At 49.1% G+C, this 25,584-nt stretch overlaps 1 protein-coding gene across 3 annotated transcripts in view; it reads left to right on the top strand.

The window, feature by feature from the left end:
* Positions 1-675: 675 nt before the first annotated feature.
* ARHGEF2 (Rho/Rac guanine nucleotide exchange factor 2) overlaps positions 676-25,584 on the top strand; it is a 151,455-nt gene continuing 126,546 nt past the window's right edge. For 2 of the 3 annotated variants that reach the window (XR_014466243.1, XM_083166675.1), the window contains exon 1: positions 676-855. The gene's annotated coding sequence lies outside the window, so the exon portion shown is untranslated. The remainder of the gene's footprint in view (positions 856-25,584) is intronic. The other variant, XM_083166676.1, reaches the window with a different exon arrangement.

Here is a 25,584-nt window from a genome sequence, read left to right on the forward strand (position 1 = left end):
ATCGCGAGAGGGGGGGTCGCGGGGGGCTTGTGAATCACGGGAGGGGGGGTCGCGAATCGCGGGAGGGGGGTCGAGGGTGTCTGGGGGGGTGCTGGCAGGGGGGGGGGTGCGGGAGTAATGGTGGATGGTGGCCGTGTACTGTAGCCCTGGCTGGGCAGGGAATGGGTAGGTGATGTCAAGGGGGTGGGGTGAGTAGAACACTGGTCTTTTCCTTAGGGGGCGGGTTTGTGTATAATGCTGGGCGGGAACGTTATACACATATAACACTGGTCTTTTCTCTAGGGGGGCGGGTTTGTGTATCCTGCTGGGCGGGAACATTATATACACAGGGGATGAGTGACAGATCTGGCTAAATATATAAGATATATATATATATATATTTTTTTTTAGTATGCCTGGTCCACAGGACTGATGTGATCTGTGTAATGCACAACATTCCCACCCATATACTATGCAGTTATATACAGAAGATCCTGAGTGACACCTTGGAAGTTTCCAGGGGATCAGACCTTTAGAAGTTTGAATGAAAGCTTTGAGTTTTGTCTCCAACCTGGGCAGGCTGAGGAGGAGGAGGAGGGAGAGATTACACACAGAGAGAGGGAGGGGTAGAGCCGGGGAGGGAGGGTGAGGAGACCAGGAGATAGTCACTCTGTTCTCCGGCTGTAGCAGGGAGAAAGTGGAGGAAGCAGCTGCTGGTGACACAGGGGGCTCCCAGGACAGGAGGATGAGGCAGGCGGGGTGACTGCGTCCCACGTACAGGATTTGGGATATATATGAGAATTACACACTACAGGACAACAGGAGATCTGCTGCTGAAGGGACCCCTGGCCCCCAGGAGAGGACATGACAAAGTAGGTGAGTGTCTGTAAATGGGTCCAGTGCTGTGAGACTGCTGGGGGTGACTGGAATCATAGCTGTGGGTAAGAAGTCAGGAAGTCCCATTGCCAGCATGCCCTGCCAGCCAGAGGCTTGTAGTTCCACACCGGTGGTCAGTGAGCCCCTGGTAGCCGCCATCACTACCCACCGCCTGCGGAACTGACTGCTGCCTCTATATGTCTGGCCCGTGCCATCCTAGCTGGCACACAGGGTCACCACTCTGGAACGTCTCCCATTAGCCGGTTACTGAGGCTGATCTGTAAGTCACTAGTTCATAGACTTCTGTGGAATTTATTCCCATGAGAACCTGGCTTCTCTGATACACCGCACACATTACACAGCCTATATACCTACGTTATACCTGTGCGGCCTGGGACGAGATGACGGGGATCTCCTAATGAGTCCCTGGTCTGCGGAGCGGCCTACCGGCAAAGGTGGTAGGGGTAATCAGGTGTACAATAAAAGGGAGTCACAGTAGACCGGACAGGTGTACACAGCACTGCCTAGCGCTGTGCACTCAATGACCAGCAGGGGGAGCACCTGGGTGGTGCGCTGGCCCTTTAAGAGCTAGGCCCAGGTACATCATTAAATGGAGCTGTCCCACAGCCCCGTCCTCATTGTTTGCTCTGTAACAGGCCCTTGGTATTGTTCATGTTCTAGTTCCCATGTCTCTGCCTTTCATGGTGGAGTTCCGGGTCCCTGGCAGGTTCCTATCTAACCGCTGATTGTTGCTGTCCTACTGTTGTGGAACTAGCTGTCCCAGCATGCCCTGCCAGGCTCAGCCTTCCCCTACAGCAGACAATGAATGGGTTATAATAATACAGGCTGCGGGTGCTGTGACGTTCCGCCTGGTGACCAAACGCTGACTTTTCTATAACCCTGCTGGGACTTGTAGTGCAGGTCTGTGTAGGCGTATCACCGCTGTAATGGTATTTATGCGTTATACACATTGATGGCGGCCATAGGATGTAGGTAGTATAGGGTTATCATATACCGTCACGGGTCACACGCTCCTCTAGGAAGTCACGTTACTTGCCCCATATCCTCACACGTTCCCAGGGAATCTGCAGAGGATCTCTCTCTGTGAGGGCCCGATAGAGACTTGTGGGGGGACCCTACCAATTTGTGCCATTCAGAAAGCCCAGCTCAAACAGGCCACCGTGCCCCCACGCTGGTGGTGTAGCTATGTACGTGGGGCCCCTCATGTGCGAGGGCCTCTGTGTGACTTGCCTGCCACTTACTAACCGCCTATGTACTTACATATGTGCTGAGTAATGTAAGGGTCAGTCCCCACCATAACATCGCTGCACCTCCGGGTCTGGCCTCAGGATTCCCTCTACGCAAGTGCAAAGGGACACGGTGGGCTCTGGGAGGGATCTGACTGGATCCTTCCTATGCAGGGCTGCCGTCAGAAATTTTGGGGCCTGGGACTGACAAAATCCCATTGGATCCCTCTCTCGGCAGATTGCGGAAGGAAGCCCAAAGGCTTCTATAGGTTATTACAGGCAATAGCTGCCATTACCCGCCGCAGGGAAGCCCGGATTGGAGGGGCTTATTACATATGGAAAATGCAGCCAATGGCAGCAAACGTCCTGAGTTCTGTCCTCGTTGTCCCTCTAGAATATACCCAGTCCGAACCGTTATGTCTGATTTATTAACGTTTGAGCCTTATCTAAGCCATGTGTACTGTATATAAATCAGGTGGAAGGGGGACATTTACTTAGCCTTCTGAAAATGAAAACATGTGTTGTTACCCATAGCAACCAATCAGATCGGATGGGGGAAATTTACGAATCTATCTTCTACAAGGTGCTAATACATAAGTAGATTCTGATTGGTTGCCTATAGCAACATCCCATGTGAAATAAAACTCCCATCTTCGTTAATTTCCCCCAGTCTCATTTCTCAATTGTATCCTTTAAAAATTAGACAGAATCTAATTGGTTGCTATGCGCAACAGCATCTCTGTAAGCTCCTGAGTCACTGCCCCAGCAGTCTAGGCTCTCCTCGTCACTACAGAATGGAGACTGGAGGGGGTGCTGGGGTTTATCAGGTTGGATTATGACAGAAAGACCCTTATGGGCCAGTCTTTCTGTATGTGTATAGACGGTAAGCCTGTGAGCAGGGCCCTCCTGCCTCTATGTCAGCCAGTTGGCTTTATCGCGGTTTCCACCACAGAATATGCTGCGCTATATAAGACACTGTAGATAAATGTGTTTGTATCCCCGCCATGGGCACCACAGAAGTGATCTGGAGGTGAGAGTGGTGGATAAATCATTAAGGGGAGTTTGGAGCCTCTTGTGCTGTGGCTGACTCCCAGTATTTGAGCTTAGGGTGTGAGTGTTGCCTCTTGAGTGATAAGTGGCTCGGCCGAGCACATATCGGCTAGGGGATGGCTGTACAAAGTTGAGTCTCCGTCAGCACAGAGCTGGTGCACGCCGCCGTCTGGGACCGGCCCTGTACTGTTCCTAAGGCAGCTTCTGCCTCATAAATGTAGGGTAATACTGAGACCCACGGGGGAAATCCCTGCTGGGTACCACTGCCTGAGAGTCATAACCCATGCCAATGCATATGGAAGCCTGTGCGCACCTAGACGTGGTGGGTTTCCTGGGTAGTCCAATGATCAGGCTGTAACGGCGCCCCATCTCTGCGCAAGCTGCGATAGGGCAAAGTTGTCGCAACAGGAGAGTTCTGCGCGTTCACTGCCCATTTCACAGAAAGTGCTGTCCGCCAACAGACCGATTAGTACGTACGCAATAGCGTTCTCCGTCCATGCGTGGCACCTGGTCTGGCACGTGAGACTAAGCAGAGTTTATTTAATCGACGCAGCCACAATACGATGACATCCAGGCAGCTGCGACTTGCTGGCGACACAAAGCCGGCCTCCATGCCTGTGCCCAAGGACACTTCTATAAATGTTAGCTGGCATTATTACAGGTGTGGTGCGCATGGAGTGGCACAAAGTCTCTCAGGGTAAAATATCGTTTTCTAGCCCCACATAGGAACGTCAGGTGAAGCTGACACCGACGTCACCCGCTTTTCCCCCATAGGGGACGTTTTTGGTCTGTTTCGGGCACTTGATGGGGTTGGGAAATTCTGCCTAAGGCTAATTGGACAATTATCCGATCAGCGGACGAAATAAACGCGACACATAATCCTGTGCAGTAAACTGGTGCTGGATGGGACAACAGGATAGGCCCCGGAACATACCTGTCTGGTTATTACTCAGGTGTAAAAGGGAGAGGGCAGTGTCATGTTACTGACTGCTGCCTATTGTTGTGGGACACAATGGTGACAAGGAACTGAGATCGGGTGGTCGGGCCCGGAACGCGGAACTGGCTGCCTGTTAACCCTGTCACTGCTGGAGGGATCCACCTGGTGCTCGGACCATGCACTGACTGATTGGGTTACAGCAGTGATGGTTCTAATGCGTACAGACATGTGATCATGAGTAATTACAGGGAATAAAGGGGCCTGGTAAATATATGGGCCCCGCACGAGGCGTCTGGATGAGTAGGCTATTCCGGCATGTGACGGGGGGCTAGGGTAACGGTGGCCATGGGCGACAGACGATGAAGGTGGCACTGGATAAACGTTGGAGCTGTGAGAGATGCGCAAAATATCTGCTAAAAATCCCAGCGTCGCTCACGTTTGTTATATAAATGCAAATACATAATATTATACGGTAACATTACAGGCCACTATGATGAATAAAAAGGTTTGCTTGGCACTCAAAGGGTTAAGCTACGATAATAAAATAGCGGCTGGACGGCGTTCCCATTTGCAGACTGTTGTCCTGAGCTGGTCTCTTTGTGTATTGCTAGTGATACGTATTCTCGGCTCCTGTTGTCCTGAGCTGGTCTCTTGGTGTATTGCTAGTGATACGTATTCTCAGCTCCTGTTGTCCTGAGCTGGTCTCTTGGTGTATTGCTAGTGATACGTATTCTCAGCTCCTGTTGTCCTGCGCTGGTGTCTTGGTGTATTGCTAGTGATACGTATTCTCGGCTCCTGTTGGGCTGCGCTGGTCTCTTGGTGTATTGCTAGTGATACGTATTCTCTGCTCCTGTTGTCCTGAGCTGGTCTCTTGGTGTATTGCTAGTGATACGTATTCTCGGCTCCTGTTGGGCTGCGCTGGTCTCTTGGTGTATTGCTAGTGATACGTATTCTCTGCTCCTGTTGTCCTGAGCTGGTCTCTTGGTGTATTGCTAGTGATACGTATTCTCGGCTCCTGTTGGGCTGCGCTGGTCTCTTGGTGTATTGCTAGTGATACGTATTCTCGGCTCCTGTTGTCCTGCGCTGGTCTCTTGGTGTATTGCTAGTGATACGTATTCTCGGCTCCTGTTGGGCTGCGCTGGTCTCTTGGTGTATTGCTAGTGATACGTATTCTCGGCTCCTGTTGTCCTGCGCTGGTCTCTTGGTGTATTGCTAGTGATACGTATTCTCGGCTCCTGTTGGCCTGCGCTGGTCTCTTGGTGTATCGCTAGTAATACGTATTCTCGGCTCCTGTTGTCCTGAGGGACGCACATCCTTAGGCCATGCTGCTTACGGAATAATGACCCGGACGTACAGATTTGCTGAGGCAACATGACACTTGTGACAAGAAGCTTGGACGTTCCATCACGAGTGGCTTCCTGGGAGCGATATTGTTTGGTTTGGTTGCTCGGACACTGCAATGCCCGCTCTCCATTCATACAGCAGCTTGCCCACTGCTGTATGAATGCCCGCATACAGCAATGCCCCCTAGTTGTTGTAGACCAAACGATCCCAACCTGTTAGCTCTGGGGATCTATGTAATCGGCTCCTGTTTTAGTAGAACGGTGGTGTCGTTATCATCCTGGGTACCCACCCGTGCCACTAATTGTCAGTTTCGGGGATTATAAACGTGGAAGAGATGCAGAGATTACACACCTGTAGGACACACAGAGGGGGAGGGGGGAGGGGGGGCCAGCCAGGCATAGACTGTAAACCTCCAACTCTGTCCCATAAAACGAGGGAGAACAGTAAGGTATTATCCCTCCATGGGGAGAGGCTGATTGTTCTGGGTAGGGAAGTGATCAAAGCTGGGTTGTAGCCTCAGGCTGAGAATGGATTGTCTGCAGCAGCTTTCCTGTGCTGTACAGTGTAGGGACGTTATTACCCAGCCAATATCAGAGCTTGCAATCCGCTGCTTCAGTGGGCGTTCTGGCTGGTGGTACACCACATGGAGAGATCTTTGTCCCAAGGGATAAAGCATTGTAGTGTAATGTTAGATACTAATCCAATCACTTCATAATCTGGCGGGGCCTGTTCCAAAGAGCTTGCAATCTAGTACTCTTTATGGAGAGGGGTATGGATCATTAGGTCACCAGTATGTTGATCAACACCATTAGGTCGACAGGGTAATAATTAGGTCGACATGGGGGTTTTGACTTTTTTTTGTCCCTAATGTCGACACAGTCGACATGGACACTGAAACGTAGCACCGCCTCCCCTCGCATGGTGGGCTGCGCTTGGACACACTTTTATTCCCCCACATTGCCCTAGTGGATCTTAGGGCATGAAATACCGCCAGTCAGCACATATCGGGTGAAAAAAATGAAATAACCCATGTCGACATTTTGTCAACCTAGACTCATGTCGACCTAATAGTGTTGACCAAGATGCTGGTGAGCCAATGACCATATCCTATGGAGAGATTGCTGCTGCAGAAGAAGACTCTCTCCCAAGTCTGCGGTGCTTACAGTCTAACGGTGTAATGGGAGATCATTAGATCTGGAGCATGATGGTCGACACCGTTATGTCGACATGCTGAATTGTTGTCATGGGTGTAGGTCGACACAAACATTAGGTCGACAGTCCAAAGGTTGATATGGGGTTTTTAGCTTTTTTTTTTTTACCCGAATGTCGACAAAGGATAAAGTGCACCGCGTCCCCTTACATGGCTCGCTGCGCTCGGCACACTATTTTATTCTCCCACCACACCCTAGAGGATGGTAAGGCATGAAATACCGCCTGTCGGCACATGTCGGCTCAAAAAAACCCCATGTCGACCTTTTGACTGTTGACCATGCCCACGTCGACCTAATGCTTGTGTCGACCTAGACCCATGTCGACCTAATGACGTATCCCTAATGGGCCTTTGTATGTAGTGCTATCGTCATGGAGACAGCGCCAAGGTGTCGCTAGTCTTGTAATACTGTATGATGGGTATTAGGGTGGTGCAATCTATAGCGGAAGACGCTATGCCACATAGTGATATGACAGAAGATCCTGGGCACAGGTGCTTATGGGGACTGTGCGTGCGCGGCCCCAGACTTTCCCACGCAGCCGCCACAGAGAGGGCGACTGTACATACGTGATACGGTGGTGTGTGCGGTAATTGGAGAGTACTTCCAGCAATGATCAGGACATGGAAGGAACCTAATCCCCTCACAGAAGAGTGGTAACGCCGGTTCCTTTATGTGCAGCCAGGACACGGCACCGTATCTGACAGCCTGGTCCTGTGTGCAGGAGACGGGCCCACACTACCTCATGATTACACAGGGCCAATTCATGTCTGCTCCTCAATGGTCTGCGGTGTCCCATTTGCGCTCGCCATGCTACGGTTCAATGTGCATGTTGACTGTGTCGACATTTGGGACAAAAAACATGAAAAAAAACCTGTCGCCCTTCCCTATGTCGACCTAAAGCTTGTGTTGACCTAGTGACCCTGTCGACCTTCATGCATGTCGACCTAATGCTTGTAGACCTAGTTGATGTCTATCCAATGATCCCATTCCGTCGTATGTATCCCGGTGCCAGTATCCTTGTGCTCTCTGCCTGGCGATGGGTTAAGTCAAAGTGACAGGAGGGCGCACACCGGCCTATAAACTAGGCTTTGTTTGTAGTCAGTGGAGACTGATCTGAGGCACTCGGTAATGATTCCCACGTATCCCAGCGCTCTCCATGAGCTCATCCATTTCCAGGCCTGATAGGCCGGACTTCCTGACCGCCTCATCCGAGGTCAGCAAGGTGGAAATACCAGTGCTAACCAGTAGGTGATGGTCCCTTCCCTATGTTCTGTGATAAGCGTTCCATGCAGGCCGCCTCCGGAGGCCCCGGGAATGTGCTGCTTGCGCTATTGTTCCCAGGGGAAATATTTTGGCAGTTTATGAATAGAGAAGGTCCCAGTAATATTATTATTATTCTTATGTTTGCCCTCATACAAATGTTGAGATCAGCCACCGCCTGTGCCAAACGCCTCCGTCAGCCTCAGGAAGTGAGACGCGCAAAGGAAAATTGCTTCCCACCCGAAATCACTGTTATGATCCATGTTTACAAATAATTTGTTACAATCCATGACCTATTCCCAAAACTGCTTTGGGCACCAATTTCCAGGGACTTATACATAATGGGTGCAGTTCACATGGGCTGGAGCAGGAGTTGCCCATAGCAACCATACCAACCAGTTTCCAGGACAGTCACCCTGCCCAATTCGTCCCATCCTGCTGAAATGGGAATAGCTGGGAGCATGCAGAGTGCTACTTCCATGCGTGTACGTCACCAACAGGAAACATATGGGAAAGGGTTAGGTGTGGCCCATTTGGGGAAGAGGAGAGGGATGAGATGGATCTCTGGTCTGAGGGAGGGGGGCTCCAGGAAGCCAGAGCTGATAAGATGTGAGTCACTGTGGCAACAACACAAAGCGTACACATAACAACAGAGCGAAATCTGCAGGACTTCCCACCACTGTGCAGTGCAGAGCCAGGCACCACATGCTCCTCCATCTGCTGCACCATCCTATCACTGCAGTTGTGTAACGCCTATCACTGTGTACAGATCTTTGTACATCTTCGTTTTGTCCTAGTATCTGAGCTTACTCTGCACAGTGCCACTTCTCTCACTGAGGTATGCATATGGTTAAAGTCTTTGTCAAGTATACTGTACTAAATAAGTACAGATGCAACAGAGAAATGACAATCCCCTTAATATCTGTATTAATGCTGTACGTTTGCACAGTGCCACTTCTCCTGCTTACTGCGCCTGGTATAATTGTTAGTGCCTGTCCGTATTATGCAAGATTAGGTAAATGCACAGTACCACTTCTCCTGCTTACTGCTCCTGGTATCATTGTTAGTTCCTGTCTGTATTATGCAGGTGTAAGTGCACAGTACCACCTCTCCTGCTTACTGCGCCTGGTATCATTGTTAGTTCCTGTTCTTATTCTGTATGTCAGGAAAGTGCACAGTGCCACTTCTCCTGCTTACTGCGCCTGGTATCATTGTTAGTTCCTGTCCGTATTATGCAGGTTTAGGTAAGTGCACAGTACCACTTCTCCTGCTTACTGCGCCTGGTATCATTGTTAGTGCCTGTCCGTATTATGCAGGATTAGGTAAGTGCACAGTACCACTTCTCCTGCTTACTGCGCCTGGTATAATTGTTAGTTCCTGTCTGTATTATGCAGGTTTAGGCAAGTGCACAGTGCCACTTCTCCTGCTTACTGCGCCTGGTATAATAGTTAGTTCCTGTCTGTATTATGCAGGATTAGGTAAATGCACAGTACCACCTCTCCTGCTTACTGCGCCTGGTATAATTGTTAGTACCTGTCTGTATTATGCAGCATTAGGTAAGTGCACAGTACCACCTCTCCTGCTTACTGCGCCTGGTATAATTGTTAGTACCTGTCTGTATTATGCAGCATTAGGTAAGTGCACAGTACCACCTCTCCTGCTTACTGCGCCTGGTATCATTGTTAGTTCCTGTCGGTATTATGCAGGTTTAGGTAAGTGCACAGTGCCACTTCTCCTGCTTACTGCGCCTGGTATCATTGTTAGTGCCTGTCTGTATTATGCAGGATTAGGTAAATGCACAGTACCACTTCTCCTTCTTACTGCGCCTGGTATCAATGTTAGTGCCTGTCTGTATTATGCAGGATTAGGTAAGTGCACAGTACCACTTCTCCTGCTTACTGCGCCTGGTATAATTGTTAGTTCCTGTCGATATTATGCAGGATTAGGTAAATGCACAGTACCACTTCTCCAGCTTAATGTGCCTGGTATCATTGTTAGTTCCTGTCCGTATTATGCAGGATTAGGTAAGTGCACAGTACCACTTCTCCTGCTTACTGCGCCTGGTATCATTGTTAGTACCTGTCGGTATTATGCAGGATTAGGTAAGTGCACAGTACCACTTCTCCTGCTTACTGCGCCGTTTATAATTGTTAGTGCCTGTCCGTTTTATGCAGGTTTAGGTAAGTGCACAGTACCACCTCTCCTGCGCACTGCGCCTGGTATCATTGTTAGTGCCTGTCCGTATTATGCAGGATTAGGTAAGTGCACAGTACCACTTCTCCTGCTTACTGCGCCTGGTATAATTGTTAGTCCCTGTCCATATTATGCAGGTTTAGGTAAGTGCACATTACCTCTTCTCCTGCATACTGCGCCTGGTATAATTGTTAGTGCCTGTCCGTATTATGCATGTGTAGGTAAGTGCACAGTACCACTTCTCCTGCATACTGCGCCTGGTATAATTGTTAGTGACTGTCCTTATTATGCAGGATTAGGTAAGTGCACATTACCACTTCTCCTGCATACTGCGCCTGGTATAATTGTTAGTGCCTGTCCGTATTATGCAGGTTGAGGTAAATGCACAGTACCACTTCTCCTGCTTACTGCGCCTGGTATAATTGTTAGTGCCTGTCCGTATTATGTTGGATTAGGTAAGTGCACAGTACTACTTCTCCTGCTTACTGCGCCTGGTATCATTGTTAGTTCCTGTCCGTATTATGTAGGATTAGGCAAGTGCACAGTACCACTTCTCCTGCTTACTGCGCCTGGTATCATTGTTAGTGCCTGTCCGTATTATGCAGGATTAGGTAAATGCACAGTACCACTTCTCCTGTTTACTGCGCCTGGTATCATTGTTAGTGCCTGTCCAGATTATGTTGGATTAAGTAAATGCACAGTACCACTTCTCCTGCTTACTGCGCCTGGTATCATTGTTAGTTCCTGTCCGTATTATGTTGGATTAGGTAAGTGCACAGTACCACTTCTCCTGTTTACTGCACCTGGTATAATTGTTAGTTCCTGTCCATATTATGCAGGATTAGGTAAGTGCACAGTACCACTTCTCCTGCATACTCCGCCTGGTATAATTGTTAGTGCCTGTCCGTATTATGCATGTTTAGGTAAGTGCACAGTACCACTTCTCCTGCACACTGCGCCTGGTATAATTGTTAGTGCCTGTCCGTATTATGCAGGATTAGGTAAGTGCACAGTGCCACTTCTCCTGCTTACTGCGCCTGGTATAATTGTTAGTGCCTGTCCGTATTATGCAGGTTTAAGTAAATGCACAGTGCCACTTCTCCTGCTTACTGCGCCTGGTATCATTGTTAGTTCCTGTCCTTATTATGCAGGATTAGGTAAGTGCACAGTACCACTTCTCCTGCTTACTGCGCCTGGTATAATTGTTAGTGCCTGTCCGTTTTATGCAGGTTTAGGTAAGTGGACAGTACCACCTCTCCTGCGCCTGGTATAATTGTTAGTACCTGTCCGTATTATGCAGGATTAGGTAAGTGCACAGTACCACTTCTCCTGCTTACTGCGCCTGGTATAATTGTTAGTCCCTGTCCATATTATGCAGGATTAGGTAAGTGCACAGTACCACTTCTCCTGCTTACTGCGCCTGGTATAATTGTTAGTGACTGTCCTTATTATGCAGGATTAGGTAAGTGCACAGTACCACTTCTCCTGCTTACTGCGCCTGGTATAATTGTTAGTGCCTGTCCGTATTATGCAGGTTGAGGTAAATGCACAGTACCACTTCTCCTGCTTACTGCGCCTGGTATTATTGTTAGTGCCTGTCCGTATTATGTTGGATTAGGTAAGTGCACAGTACCACCTCTCCTGCTTACTGTGCCTGGTATCATTGTTAGTTCCTGTCCGTATTATGTAGAATTAGGCAAGTGCACAGTGCCACTTCTCCTGCTTACTGCGCCTGGTATAATTGTTAGTGCCTGTCCGTATTATGTTGGATTAGGTAAGTGCACAGTACTACTTCTCCTGCTTACTGTGCCTGGTATCATTGTTAGTTCCTGTCCGTATTATGTAGAATTAGGCAAGTGCACAGTACCACTTCTCCTGCTTACTGCGCCTGGTATAATTGTTAGTGCCTGTCCGTATTATGTTGGATTAGGTAAGTGCACAGTACTACTTCTCCTGCTTACTGTGCCTGGTATCATTGTTAGTTCCTGTCCGTATTATGTAGAATTAGGCAAGTGCACAGTACCACTTCTCCTGCTTACTGCGCCTGGTATCATTGTTAGTTCCTATCCGTATTATGCAGGTTTAGGTAAATGCACAGTACCACTTCTCCTGCTTACTGCGCCTGGTATCATTGTTAGTTCCTGTCCAGATTATGTTGGATTAGGTAAGTGCACAGTACCACTTCTCCTGCTTACTGCGCCTGGTATCATTGTTAGTGCCTGTCCGTATAATGTAGGATTAGGTAAGTGCACAGTACCACTTCTCCTGCTTACTGCGCCTGGTATAATTGTTAGTTCCTGTCCTTATTATGCAGGATTAGGTAAGTGCACAGTACCACTTCTCCTGCTTACTGCGCCTAGTATAATTGTTAGTGCCTGTCCGTATTATGCAGGTTTAGGTAAGTGCACAGTACCACTTCTCCTGCTTACTGCGCCTGGTATCATTGTTAGTGCCTGTCCGTATTATGTAGGATCATGTAAGTGCACAGTACCACTTCTCCTGCTTACTGCGCCTGGTATCATTGTTAGTGCCTGTCCATATTATGTAGGATTATGTAAGTGCACAGTACCACTTCTCCTGCTTACTGCGCCTGGTATCATTGTTAGTACCTGTCCGTATTATGTAGGATTATGTAAGTGCACAGTACCACTTCTCCTGCTTACTGCGCCTGGTATCATTGTTAGTGCCTGTCCATATTATGTAGGATTATGTAAGTGCACAGTACCACCTCTCCTGCGCACTGCGCCTGGTATAATTGTTAGTGCCTGTCCGTATTATATAGGATTATGTAAGTGCACAGTACCACTTCTCCTGCTTACTGCGCCTGGTATCATTGTTAGTTCCTGTCCGTATTTTGTTGGATTATGTAAGTGCACAGTACCACCTCTCCTGCTTACTGCGCCTGGTATAATTGTTAGTTCCTGTCTGTATTATGCAGGTTTAGGTAAATGCACAGTACCACTTCTCCTGCTTATTGCGCCTGGTATAATTGTTAGTGCCTGTCCGTATTATGCAGGTTTAGGTAAGTGCACAGTACCACTTCTCCTGCTTACTGCGCCTGGTATCATTGTTAGTGCCTGTCCGTATTATGTAGGATCATGTAAGTGCACAGTACCACTTCTCCTGCTTACTGCGCCTGGTATCATTGTTAGTGCCTGTCCATATTATGTAGGATTATGTAAGTGCACAGTACCACTTCTCCTGCTTACTGCGCCTGGTATCATTGTTAGTACCTGTCCGTATTATGTAGGATTATGTAAGTGCACAGTACCACCTCTCCTGCGCACTGCGCCTGGTATCATTGTTAGTGCCTGTCCGTATTATATAGGATTAGGTAAGTGCACAGTACCACTTCTCCTGCTTACTGCGCCTGGTATAATTGTTAGTGCCTGTCCGTATTATATAGGATTATGTAAGTGCACAGTACCACTTCTCCTGCTTACTGCGCCTGGTATCATTGTTAGTTCCTGTCCGTATTTTGTTGGATTATGTAAGTGCACAGTACCACTTCTCCTGCTTACTGCGCCTGGTATCATTGTTAGTTCCTGTCCGTATTATGTTGGATTAGGTAAGTGCACAGTACCACTTCTCCTGCTTACTGCGCCTGGTATCATTGTTAGTGCCTGTCCAGATTATGTTGGATTAGATAAATGCACAGTACCACTTCTCCTGCATACTGCGCCTGGTATAATTGTTAGTGCCTGTCCGTAATATGCAGGATTAGATAAGTGCACAGTACCACTTCTCCTGCTTACTGCGCCTGGTATCATTGTTAGTACCTGTCCGTATTATGTAGGATTATGTAAGTGCACAGTACCACCTCTCCTGCGCACTGCGCCTGGTATAATTGTTAGTGCCTGTCCGTATTATATAGGATTAGGTAAGTGCACAGTACCACTTCTCCTGCTTACTGCGCCTGGTATAATTGTTAGTGCCTGTCCGTATTATATAGGATTATGTAAGTGCACAGTACCACTTCTCCTGCTTACTGCGCCTGGTATCATTGTTAGTTCCTGTCCGTATTTTGTTGGATTATGTAAGTGCACAGTACCACTTCTCCTGCTTACTGCGCCTGGTATCATTGTTAGTTCCTGTCCGTATTATGTTGGATTAGGTAAGTGCACAGTACCACTTCTCCTGCTTACTGCGCCTGGTATCATTGTTAGTGCCTGTCCAGATTATGTTGGATTAGATAAATGCACAGTACCACTTCTCCTGCTTACTGCGCCTGGTATCATTGTTAGTGCCTGTCCAGATTATGTTGGATTAGATAAATGCACAGTACCACTTCTCCTGCATACTGCGCCTGGTATAATTGTTAGTGCCTGTCCGTAATATGCAGGATTAGATAAGTGCACAGTACCACTTCTCCTGCTTACTGCACCTGGTATAATTGTTAGTTCCTGTCCGTATTATGTAGGATTAGGTAAGTGCACAGTACCACTTCTCCTGCTTACTGCGCCTGGTATAATTGTTAGTGCCTGTCCGTATTATGTAGGATTATGTAAGTGCACAGTACCACCTCTCCTGCGCACTGCGCCTGGTATAATTGTTAGTGCCTGTCCGTATTATATAGGATTATGTAAGTGCACAGTACCACTTCTCTCACACTGTGTGACATACTGGAAGTAAATGTAACCATGTGCACTTATCGTGTTTACAGCTGGGACTACAGCACCGACCAGCAATGGTGGCAATGGGCAGAAACCACTGACAAAAATCATAGGCATGGTGGCAGGGAGCCAATTACGGTGGAGCTTTGGACTGTGCACCAGGTTCCAAGGAAAAACTTTTGCACATTACCATTGGACCTCCGCCATCGATGGCAAAATCATGTATGTGTGTGGTGGCACAGAACCGCTTCCCGTATTCTGTAGATGTGAGCAGCTCTTAGCGTTGGCCTTTGCTGCCGGAGTTACATGGCACTCTTATAGCGGGTTCCCGGGCACGTTGGGCTGTTGGCAGGGCACGGTCGGTGGGTTCCTGGGTATTTCCTGGAGAGATGCAGCTGTGCGTGGGAGGCCAGATGGATGATATTTCTCTCTGGGTGAAGCGGACAGGTGGATAATTAATGGATCTGATGGTTCTTGTAATATCAGTAATTACAGAGCGGCAGCTGCGCTACAAGCTCGCTGAGGAGGAATTGCGGTACACAGGGTTATGCTGAGGGTCTGGCAGCACTGGCCCGACTACCAGCTTGATGATGAGGTGCCCTGATTGTACCCCGTTATCCTGGGATAAACCCGTCATGGTCGCCATGAATCTAGCTATAACTTATGTTGCCCATAAACAGCGCAATCCGGCCTCTCAGCTATGTTTTGTTGTCATTATCTACATGACATAATAATGAAAGGTCAACATGCCGACAGACCGCACGGCGACATGTTCAGCAACCAAGATAGACTTGTCTGTGTCCTTGGACTTTACTTAGTTCCTATGATGGTTCTAGTAATTCTGCTTGCAGAACATGACAATAGTACAGTTCCATTGTTTTCTGTCTCTTCTGAAATTCATTCCTATTCTCCCATATGTCATACGCGATGGGTTTTATGACTCTTTGATAAATGTGTCCCTATTGGTGCAAAATGAAACTGTAAAAGTGCAGCAAAACCCGGGAATTGTGTCACCGTCCCTTGGTCTGGGGACAATATGGCTGCAGTCTGGCTGCTCTGCATGTCTGAGGAGCTGTATACTGTGCACCCCCCTCCCGGTCTGTGCGCTAAGCCTGAGGCCTTTGTGGTGCTGAACACGGATTCCCCTGTAGTGTAATATGTAGGAGGCATGTTTTCCTCACTGACACGCATATAACGTGACAGTAATTCCTGTGTGTAAGATGAGAGCATGGTATGTGATACACCATTAATGTTTTATATGGTTTATGGCCGGGGCTGGTAAGTTCCCTCCGCCCCTCTCCCACTGAGTGTGAGTGCACGCTCTGTGGAGACGTTCTATATCTATACAGTGTGTGTGTGACACACTGACCTCTCTCTAAGTTGTTTCCAAGTTGGCGAACTACACCCAAAGTATGAGACCTAATTACCCCATGTGTGTCTGTCACAGCTTTTTGATGTTACAATCCTGGGATATTTATAAATCACGCCACAGCAGCCATTGTGCTGAGTACGGTGCTGGGACATATACGGTGTGATAGAATTTGGGACCACGTGACACTAGAGAGGTCAGTGATGTAATAATCTGCAGGATATATCACTATGTACCTGTCAGGGGTAGATGGGACAGAGCGATGTTCTGCAGGTCACTAGGGAGGTCAGTAATGTAATAACCTGCAGGATATATCACTATGTACCTGTCAGGGGGTAGATGGGACAGAGCGATAATCTGCAGGTCACTAGGGAGGTCAGTAATGTAATAATCTGCAGGATATATCACTATGTACCTGTCAGGGGGTAGATGGGACAGAGCGATGTTCTGCAGTACACTAGAGAGGTCAGTAATGTAATAATCTGCAGGATGTATCACTATGTACCTGTCAGGGGGTAGATCGGACAGAGAGATGTTCTGCAGATCACTAGAGAGGTCAGTAATGTAATAATCTGCAGGATATATCACTACGTACCTGTCAGGGGGTAGATGGGACATAGCGATGTTCTGCAGGTCACTAGGGAGGTCAGTAATGTAATAATCTGCAGGATATATCACTATGTACCTGTCAAGGGGTAGATGGGACAGAGCGATGTTCTGCAGATCACTAGGGAGGTCAGTAATGTAATAATCTGCAGGATATATCACTATGTACCTGTCAGGGGGTAGATGGGACAGAGCGATGTTCTGCAGGACACTAGAGCGGTCAGTGATGTAATAATCTGCAGGATATATCACTATGTACCTGTCAGGGGGTAGATGGGACAGAGAGATGCTCTGCAGATCACTAGAGAGGTCAGTAATGTAATAATCTGCAGGATATATCACTATGTACCTGTCAGGGGGTAGATGGGACAGAGCGATGTTCTGCAGGACACTAGAGCGGTCAGTGATGTAATAATCTGCAGGATATATCACTATGTACCTGTCAGGGGGTAGATGGGACAGAGAGATGCTCTGCAGATCACTAGAGAGGTCAGTAATGTAATAATCTGCAGGATATATCACTATGTACCTGTCAGGGGGTAGATGGGACAGAGCAATGTTCTGCAGATCACTAGAGAGGTCAGTGATGTAATAATCTGCAGGATATATCACTATGTACCTGTCAGGGGGTAGATGGGACAGAGAGATGCTCTGCAGATCACTAGAGAGGTCAGTAATGTAATAATCTGCAGGATATATCACTATGTACCTGTCAGGGGGTAAATGGGACAGAGCGATGTTCTGCAGGACACTAGAGCGGTCAGTGATGTAATAATCTGCAGGATATATCACTATGTACCTGTCAGGGGGTAGATGGGACAGAGAGATGCTCTGCAGATCACTAGAGAGGTCAGTAATGTAATAATCTGCAGGATATATCACTATGTACCTGTCAGGGGGTAGATGGGACAGAGCAATGTTCTGCAGATCACTAGAGAGGTCAGTAATGTAATAATCTACAGGATATATCACTATGTACCTGTCAGGGGGTAGATGGGACAGAGAGATGCTCTGCAGATCACTAGAGAGGTCAGTAATGTAATAATCTGCAGGATATATCACTGTGTACCGGTCAGGGGGTAGATGGGACAGAGAGATGCTCTGCAGATCACTAGAGAGGTCAGTAATGTAATAATCTACAGGATATATCACTATGTACCTGTCAGGGGGTAGATGGGACAGAGAGATGCTCTGCAGATCACTAGAGAGGTCAGTAATGTAATAATCTGCAGGATATATCACTATGTACCAGTCAGGGGGTAGATGGGACAGAGCAATGTTCTGCAGGTCACTAGAGAGGTCAGTAATGTAATAATCTGCAGGATATATCACTATGTACCTGTCAGGGGGTAGATGGGACAGAGAGATGCTCTGCAGACACTGGCAGGAGATGAGAGATATGGGGGAGAGCTGGCTGGCACAGGATATGAGATGTAGGAAGGGGCAGGGATCTGAGGATGTATACTCAGCAATACAGTCATTAACCCCCCATGTCCCGGGGCCACTCAGCAATAGTCACTAACCCCCCATGTCCCGGGGCCATCCAGCAATACAGTCATTAACCCCCCATGTCCCGGGGCCACTCAGCAATACAGTCATTAACCCCCCATGTCCCGGGGCCACTCAGCAATACAGTCACTAACCCCCCATGTCCCGGGGCCATCCAGCAATACAGTCATTAACTCCCCATGTCCCGGGGCCACTCAGCAATACAGTCACTAACCCCCCATGTCCCTGGGCCATCCAGCAATACAGTCATTAACCCCCCATGTCCCGGGGCCACTCAGCAATACAGTCATTAACCCCCCATGTCATGCAGGTATCTATGAAACCAGATGGGGAGATAAGCGAACAGTATGCAGCCAGATTGGCCCCAGGACACTGGGGGTTTATGACTGTACATCCTGCAGCGGCTGTATTGCTGGATGGCCCCGGCACATGGGGGGTTAATGACTGTATTGCTGAGTGGCCCCGGGACATGGGGGGTTAATGACTGTATTGCTGGATGGCCCCGGGACATGGGGGGTTAATGACTGTATTGCTGAGTGGCCCCGGGACATGGGGGGTTAATGACTGTATTGCTGGATGGCCCCGGCACATGGGGGGTTAATGGCTGTATTGCTGAATGACCCGGGGACATGGGGTTAATGACTGTATTGCTGGATGGCCCCGGGACATGGGGGGTTAATGACTGTATTGCTGGATGGCCCCGGGACATGGGGGGTTAATGAATGTATTGCTGGATGGCCCCGGCACATGGGGGGTTAATGACTGTATTGCTGAATGACCCGGGGACATGGGGAGTTAATGACTGTATTGCTGGATGGCCCCGGGACATGGGGGGGTTAATGACTGTATTGCTGGATGGCCCCGGGACATGGGGGGTTAATGACTGTATTGCTGAGTGGCCCCGGGACATGGGGGGGTTAATGACTGTATTGCTGAGTGGCCCCGGGACATGGGGGGTTAATGACTGTATTGCTGGATGGCCCCGGGACATGGGGGGGTTAATGACTGTATTGCTGAGTGGCCCTGGGACATGGGGGGGTTAATGACTGTATTGCTGAGTGGCCCCGGGACATGGGGGGGTTAATGACTGTATGGCTGAGTGGCCCCGGGACATGGGGGGGTTAATGACTGTATTGCTGAGTGGCCCCGGGACATGGGGGGGTTAATGACTGTATTGCTGGATGGCCCCGGCACATGGGGGGTTAATGACTGTATTGCTGAGTGGCCCCGGGACACTCGGGGTTAATGACTGTATTCCTGAGTGGCCCCGGGACATGGGGGGTTAATGACTGTATTGCTGAGTGGCCCCGGGACATGGGGGGTTAATGACTGTATTGCTGAGTGGCCCCGGGACACTCGGGGTTAATGACTGTATTCCTGAGTGGCCCCGGGACATGGGGGGTTAATGACTGTATTGCTGAGTGGCCCCGGGACATGGGGGGTTAATGACTGTATTGCTGAGTGGCCCCGGGACATGGGGGGGTTAATGACTGTATTGCTGAGTGGCCCCGGGACATGGGGGGTTAATGACTGTATTGCTGAATGACCCCGGGACATGGGTGTTAATGACTGTATTCCTGAATGGCCCCGGGACATGGGGGGTTAATGACTGTATTGCTGAATGACCCCGGGACATGGGGGGTTAATGACTGTATTGCTGAGTGGCCCCGGGACATGGGGGGGTTAATGACTGTATTGCTGGATGGCCCCGGCACATGGGGGGTTAATGACTGTATTGCTGGATGGCCCCGGGACATGGGGGGGTTAATGACTGTATTGCTGAGTGGCCCCGGGACATGGGGGGGTTAATGACTGTATCGCTGGATGGCCCCGGCACATGGGGGGTTAATGACTGTATTGCTGAGTGGCCCCGGGACACTCGGGGTTAATGACTGTATTCCTGAGTGGCCCCGGGACATGGGGGGTTAATGACTGTATTGCTGAGTGGCCCCGGGACATGGGGGGTTAATGACTGTATTGCTGAGTGGCCCCGGGACATGGGGGGTTAATGACTGTATTGCTGGATGGCCCCGGGACATGGGGGGTTAGTGACTGTATTGCTGAGTGGCCCCGGGACATGGGGGGTTAATGACTGTATTGCTGAGTGGCCCCGGGACATGGGGGGGTTAATGACTGTATTGCTGAGTGGCCCCGGGACATGGGGGGTTAATGACTGTATTGCTGAGTGGCCCCGGGACATGGGGGTTAATGACTGTATTGCTGGATGGCCCCGGGACATGGGGGGTTAGTGACTGTATTGCTGGATGGCCCCGGGACATGGGGGGTTAGTGACTGTATTGCTGAGTGGCCCCGGGACATGGGGGGTTAATGACTGTATTGCTGGATGGCCCCGGGACATGGGGGGTTAATGACTGTATTGCTGGATGGCCCCGGGACATGGGGGGTTAATGACTGTATTGCTGAGTGGCCCCGGGACATGGGGGGGTTAATGACTGTATTGCTGAGTGGCCCCGGGACATGGGGGGTTAATGACTGTATTGCTGAGTGGCCCCGGGACATGGGGGGTTAATGACTGTATTGCTGAGTGGCCCCGGGGCAAAGGGGGTTAATGACTGTATTGCTGAATGACCCGGGGACATGGGGGTTAATGACTGTATTGCTGAATGACCCGGGGACATGGGGGTTAATGACTGTATTGCTGGATGGCCCCGAGACATGGGGGTTAATGACTGTATTGCTGAGTGGCCCTGGGACATGGGGGGTTAATGACTGTATTGCTGAATGACCTAGGGACATGGGGGGTTAATGACTGTATTGCTGAATGACTGGTACATGGATCTCTCCAGTCAGCAGTGGCAGGAGTCATGTGTTTACATTACATCTGACCAAGTGGATGACGTCCGTCTCCTGCCCCACCCAAGGCTGATATTAGCTCAGTTACAGTCACTGGGCCTAAAACAGCCTGTATGAGTGGTAATAGGTACTGCTCCAGCCTCTGTACCCCGTGCCGGTGCCAACCTATTCCATAATGCCCAACTCAGGGGAGTCACCTTCCCATATACGTCTCTTACACTTTTCACTATCCTGCACTTATACCTCCCCTACACTTCCCCTATACCACCCTTATACTTTCCCTATACTTCTACACTTCCCCTATACTTCTCCTACACTTCACCTATACCACCCTTATACTTCCCCTATACTTCTCCTACACTTCCCCTATACCACCCTTATACTTTCCCTTTACTTCTACACTTCCCCTATACTTCTCCTACACTTCCCCTATACCACCCTTATACTTCCCCTATACCACCCTTATACTTCCCCTATACTTCTCCTACACTTCCGCTATACCACCCTTATACTTCCCCTATACTTCTCCTACACTTCACCTATACCACCCTTATACTTCCCCTATACCTCCCCTACACTTCCCCTATACCACCCTTATACTTTCCCTTTACTTCTACACTTCCCCTATACTTCTCCTACACTTCCCCTATACCACCCTTATACTTCCCCTATACCACCCTTATACTTCCCCTATACTTCTCCTACACTTCCGCTATACCACCCTTATACTTCCCCTATACTTCTCCTACACTTCCCCTATACCACCCTTATACTTCCCCTATACTTCTCCTACACTTCCCCTATACCACCCTTATACTTCCCCTATACTTCTCCTACACTTCCGCTATACCACCCTTATACTTCCCCTATACTTCTCCTACACTTCTGCTATACCACCCTTATACTTCCCCTATACTTCTCCTACACTTCTGCTATACCACCCTTATACTTCCCCTATACTTCTCCTACACTTCTGCTATACCACCCTTATATTTTACCTTATACTTCCCCTATACTTCTCCTACACTTCCCCTATACAGTATGTCCCCTACACTTCCCTCACTTTACCTCTATCTCTTGTACTCCTGCACTTCCCCTGTATATCTTTGCATCCATAGACTTCTCTGCACATAAGGGCTGATGCTGAGCAGAACATATGCCCTATGCCATAGAGCACCTGTATTGTGGGCATACCTGTAGGATGGGAGAGAGCACCTGTATTGTGGGAATACCTGTAGGATGGGAGAGAGAGCACCTGTATTGTGGGCATACCTGTAGGATGGGAGAGAGCACCTGTATTGTGGGTATACCTGTAGGATGGGAGAGAGAGCACCTGTATTGTGGGCATACCTGTAGGGAGAGAGAGAGAGAGAGCACCTGTATTGTGGGTATACCTGTAGGATGGGAGAGAGAGCACCTGTATTGTGGGCATACCTGTAGGGAGAGAGAGAGAGCACCTGTATTGTGGGTATACCTGTAGTATGGGAGAGAGAGCACCTGTATTGTGGGCATACCTGTAGTATGGGAGAGAGCACCTGTATTGTGGGAATACCTGTAGGATTGGAGAGAGCACCTGTATTGTGGGAATACCTGTAGTATGGGGAGAGAGCACCTGTATTGTGGGAATACCAGTAGTATGGGAGAGAGAGAGCACCTGTATTGTGGGAATACCTGTAGGATGGGAGAGAGCAGCTGTATTGTGGGCATACCTGTAGGGTGGGAGAGAGAGCACCTGTATTGTGGGTATACCTGTAGGGTGGGAGAGAGAGAGAGCACCTATATTGTGGGAATACCTGTAGGATGGGAGAGAGCACCTGTATTGTGGGAATACCTGTAGTATGGGGAGAGAGCACCTTTATTGTGGGTATACCTGTTGGATGGGGGAGAGAGCACCTGCATTGTGGGAATACCTGTTGGATGGGAGAGAGCACCTGTATTGTGGGCATACCTGTAGGGTGGGAGAGAGAGCACCTGTATTGTGGGAATACCTGTAGGATGGGAGAGAGAGAGCACCTGTATTGTGGTAATACCTGTAGGATGGGAGAGAGAGAGAGCACCTGTATTGTGGGCATACCTGTAGGATGGGAGAGAGCACCTGTATTGTGGGTATACCTGTAGGATGGGGGGGAGAGCACCTGTATTGTGGGTATACCTGTAGTATGGGAGAGAGCACCTGTATTGTGGGAATACCTGTAGGATGGGAGAGCACCTGTATTGTGGGAATACCTGTAGGATCGGAGAGAGAGCACCTGTATTGTGGGCATACCTGTAGGATGGGAGAGAGAGCGCCTGTATTGTGGGAATACCTGTAGGATGGGAGAGAGAGCGCCTGCATTGTGGGAATACCTGTAGGATGGGAGAGAGAGCACCTGTATTGTGGGTAAACCTGTAGTATGGGAGAGAGAGCACCTGTATTGTGGATATACCTGTAGGATGGGAGAGAGAGCACCTGTATTGTGGGCATACCTGTAGGATGGGAGAGAGAGCACCTTAATTGTGGGAATACCTGTAGGATGGGAGAGAGAGCACCTGTATTGTGGGTATATCTGTAGGATGGGAGAGAGAGCACCTGTATTGTGGGTATACCTGTAGGAGGGCAGATAGAGAGCACCTGCATTGTGGGAATACCTGTAGGGTAAGAGAGAGAGCACCTGTATTGTGGGTATACCTGTAGGATGGGACAGAGAGCACCTGTATTGTGGGAATACCTGTAGGATGGGAGAGAGAGCATCTGTATTGTGAGTATACCTGTAGGATGGGGGAAGAGAGCACCTGTATTGTGGGTATACCTGTAGTATGGGATAGAGAGCACCTGTATTGTGGGAATACCTGTAGGATGGGAGAGAGAGCATCTGTATTGTGAGTATACCTGTAGGATGGGGGAAGAGAGCACCTGTATTGTGGGTATACCTGTAGGATGGGGGAAGAGAGCACCTGTATTGTGGGTATACCTGTAGTATGGGAAAGAGAGCACCTGCATTGTGGGAATACCTGTAGGATGGGGAGAGGGCACCTGTATTGTGGGTATACCTGTAGGATGGGGAGAGAGCACCTGTATTGTGGGCATACCTGTAGGATGGGAGAGAGAGCACCTGTATTCTGGGAATACCTGTAAAAGGGCAGATAGAGAGCACCTGCATTGTGGGAATACCTGTAGGGTAAGAGAGAGAGCACCTGTATTGTGGGTATACCTGTAGGATGGGACAGAGAGCACCTGTATTGTGGGAATACCTGTAGGATGGGAGAGAGAGCACCTGTATTGTGGGAATACCTGTAGGATGGGAGAGAGAGAGAGAGCACCTGTATTGTGGGTATACCTGTAGGATGGGAGAAAGAGCACCTGCATTGTGGGAATACCTGTAGGATGGGAGAGCGTGCACCTGTATTGTGGGAATACCTGTAGGATGGGAGAGAGAGCACCTGCATTGTGGGAATACCTGCAGTATGGGAGAGAGAGCACCTGTATTGTGGGTATACCTGTAGTATGGGATAGAGAGCACCTGTATTGTGGGAATACCTGCAGTATGGGAGAGAGAGCACCTGTATTGTGGATATACCTGTAGGATGGGAGAGAGAGAGAGCACCTGTATTGTGGGTATACCTGTAGGATGGGGGAAGAGAGCACCTGTATTGTGGGAATACCTGTAGGATGGGAGAGAGAGCACCTGTATTGTGGGAATACCTGTAGGATGGGAGAGAGAGCACCTGTATTGTGGGTATACCTGTAGGATGGGAGAGAGAGAGAGCACCTGTATTGTGGATATACCTGTAGGATGGGAGAGAGAGAGAGCACCTGTATTGTGGGTATACCTGTAGGATGGGGGAAGAGAGCACCTGTATTGTGGGAATACCTGTAGGATGGGAGAGAGAGCACCTGTATTGTGGGTATACCTGTAGGATGGGGGAAGAGAGCACCTGTATTGTGGGTATACCTGTAGTATGGGGGAGAGAGCATGCGTATTGTGGGAATACATGTAGGATGGGAGAGAGAGCATCTGTATTGTGGGTATACCTGTAGGATGGGGGAAGAGAGCACCTGTATTGTGGGTATACCTGTAGGTTGGGAGAAAGAGCACCTGTATTGTGGGTATAGCTGTAGGATGGGAGAAAGAGCACTTGTATTGTGGATATAACTGTAGGATGGGAAAGAGAGAGCACCTGTATTGTGGGCATACCTGTAGGATGGGAGAGAGAGCACCTGTATTGTGGGTATACCTGTAGGATGGGAGAGAGAGCACCTGTATTGTGGGTATACCTGTAGTATGGGAGAGAGAGCACCTGTATTGTGGATATACCTGTAGGATGGGAGAGAGAGAGAGCACCTGTATTGTGGGTATACCTGTAGGATGGGGGAAGAGAGCACCTGTATTGTGGGAATACCTGTAGGATGGGAGAGAGAGCACCTGTATTGTGGGTATACCTGTAGGATGGGGGAGAGAGAGCACCTGCATTGTGGGTATACCTGTAGTATGGGGGAGAGAGCATGCGTATTGTGGGAATACATGTAGGATGGGAGAGAGAGCATCTGTATTGTGGGTATACCTGTAGGATGGGGGAAGAGAGCACCTGTATTGTG

This window comes from Crinia signifera, chromosome 12 (assembly GCF_055691185.1).
Source record: "Crinia signifera chromosome 12, ASM5569118v1, whole genome shotgun sequence".
NCBI classification, from domain to species: domain Eukaryota; kingdom Metazoa; phylum Chordata; class Amphibia; order Anura; family Myobatrachidae; genus Crinia; species Crinia signifera.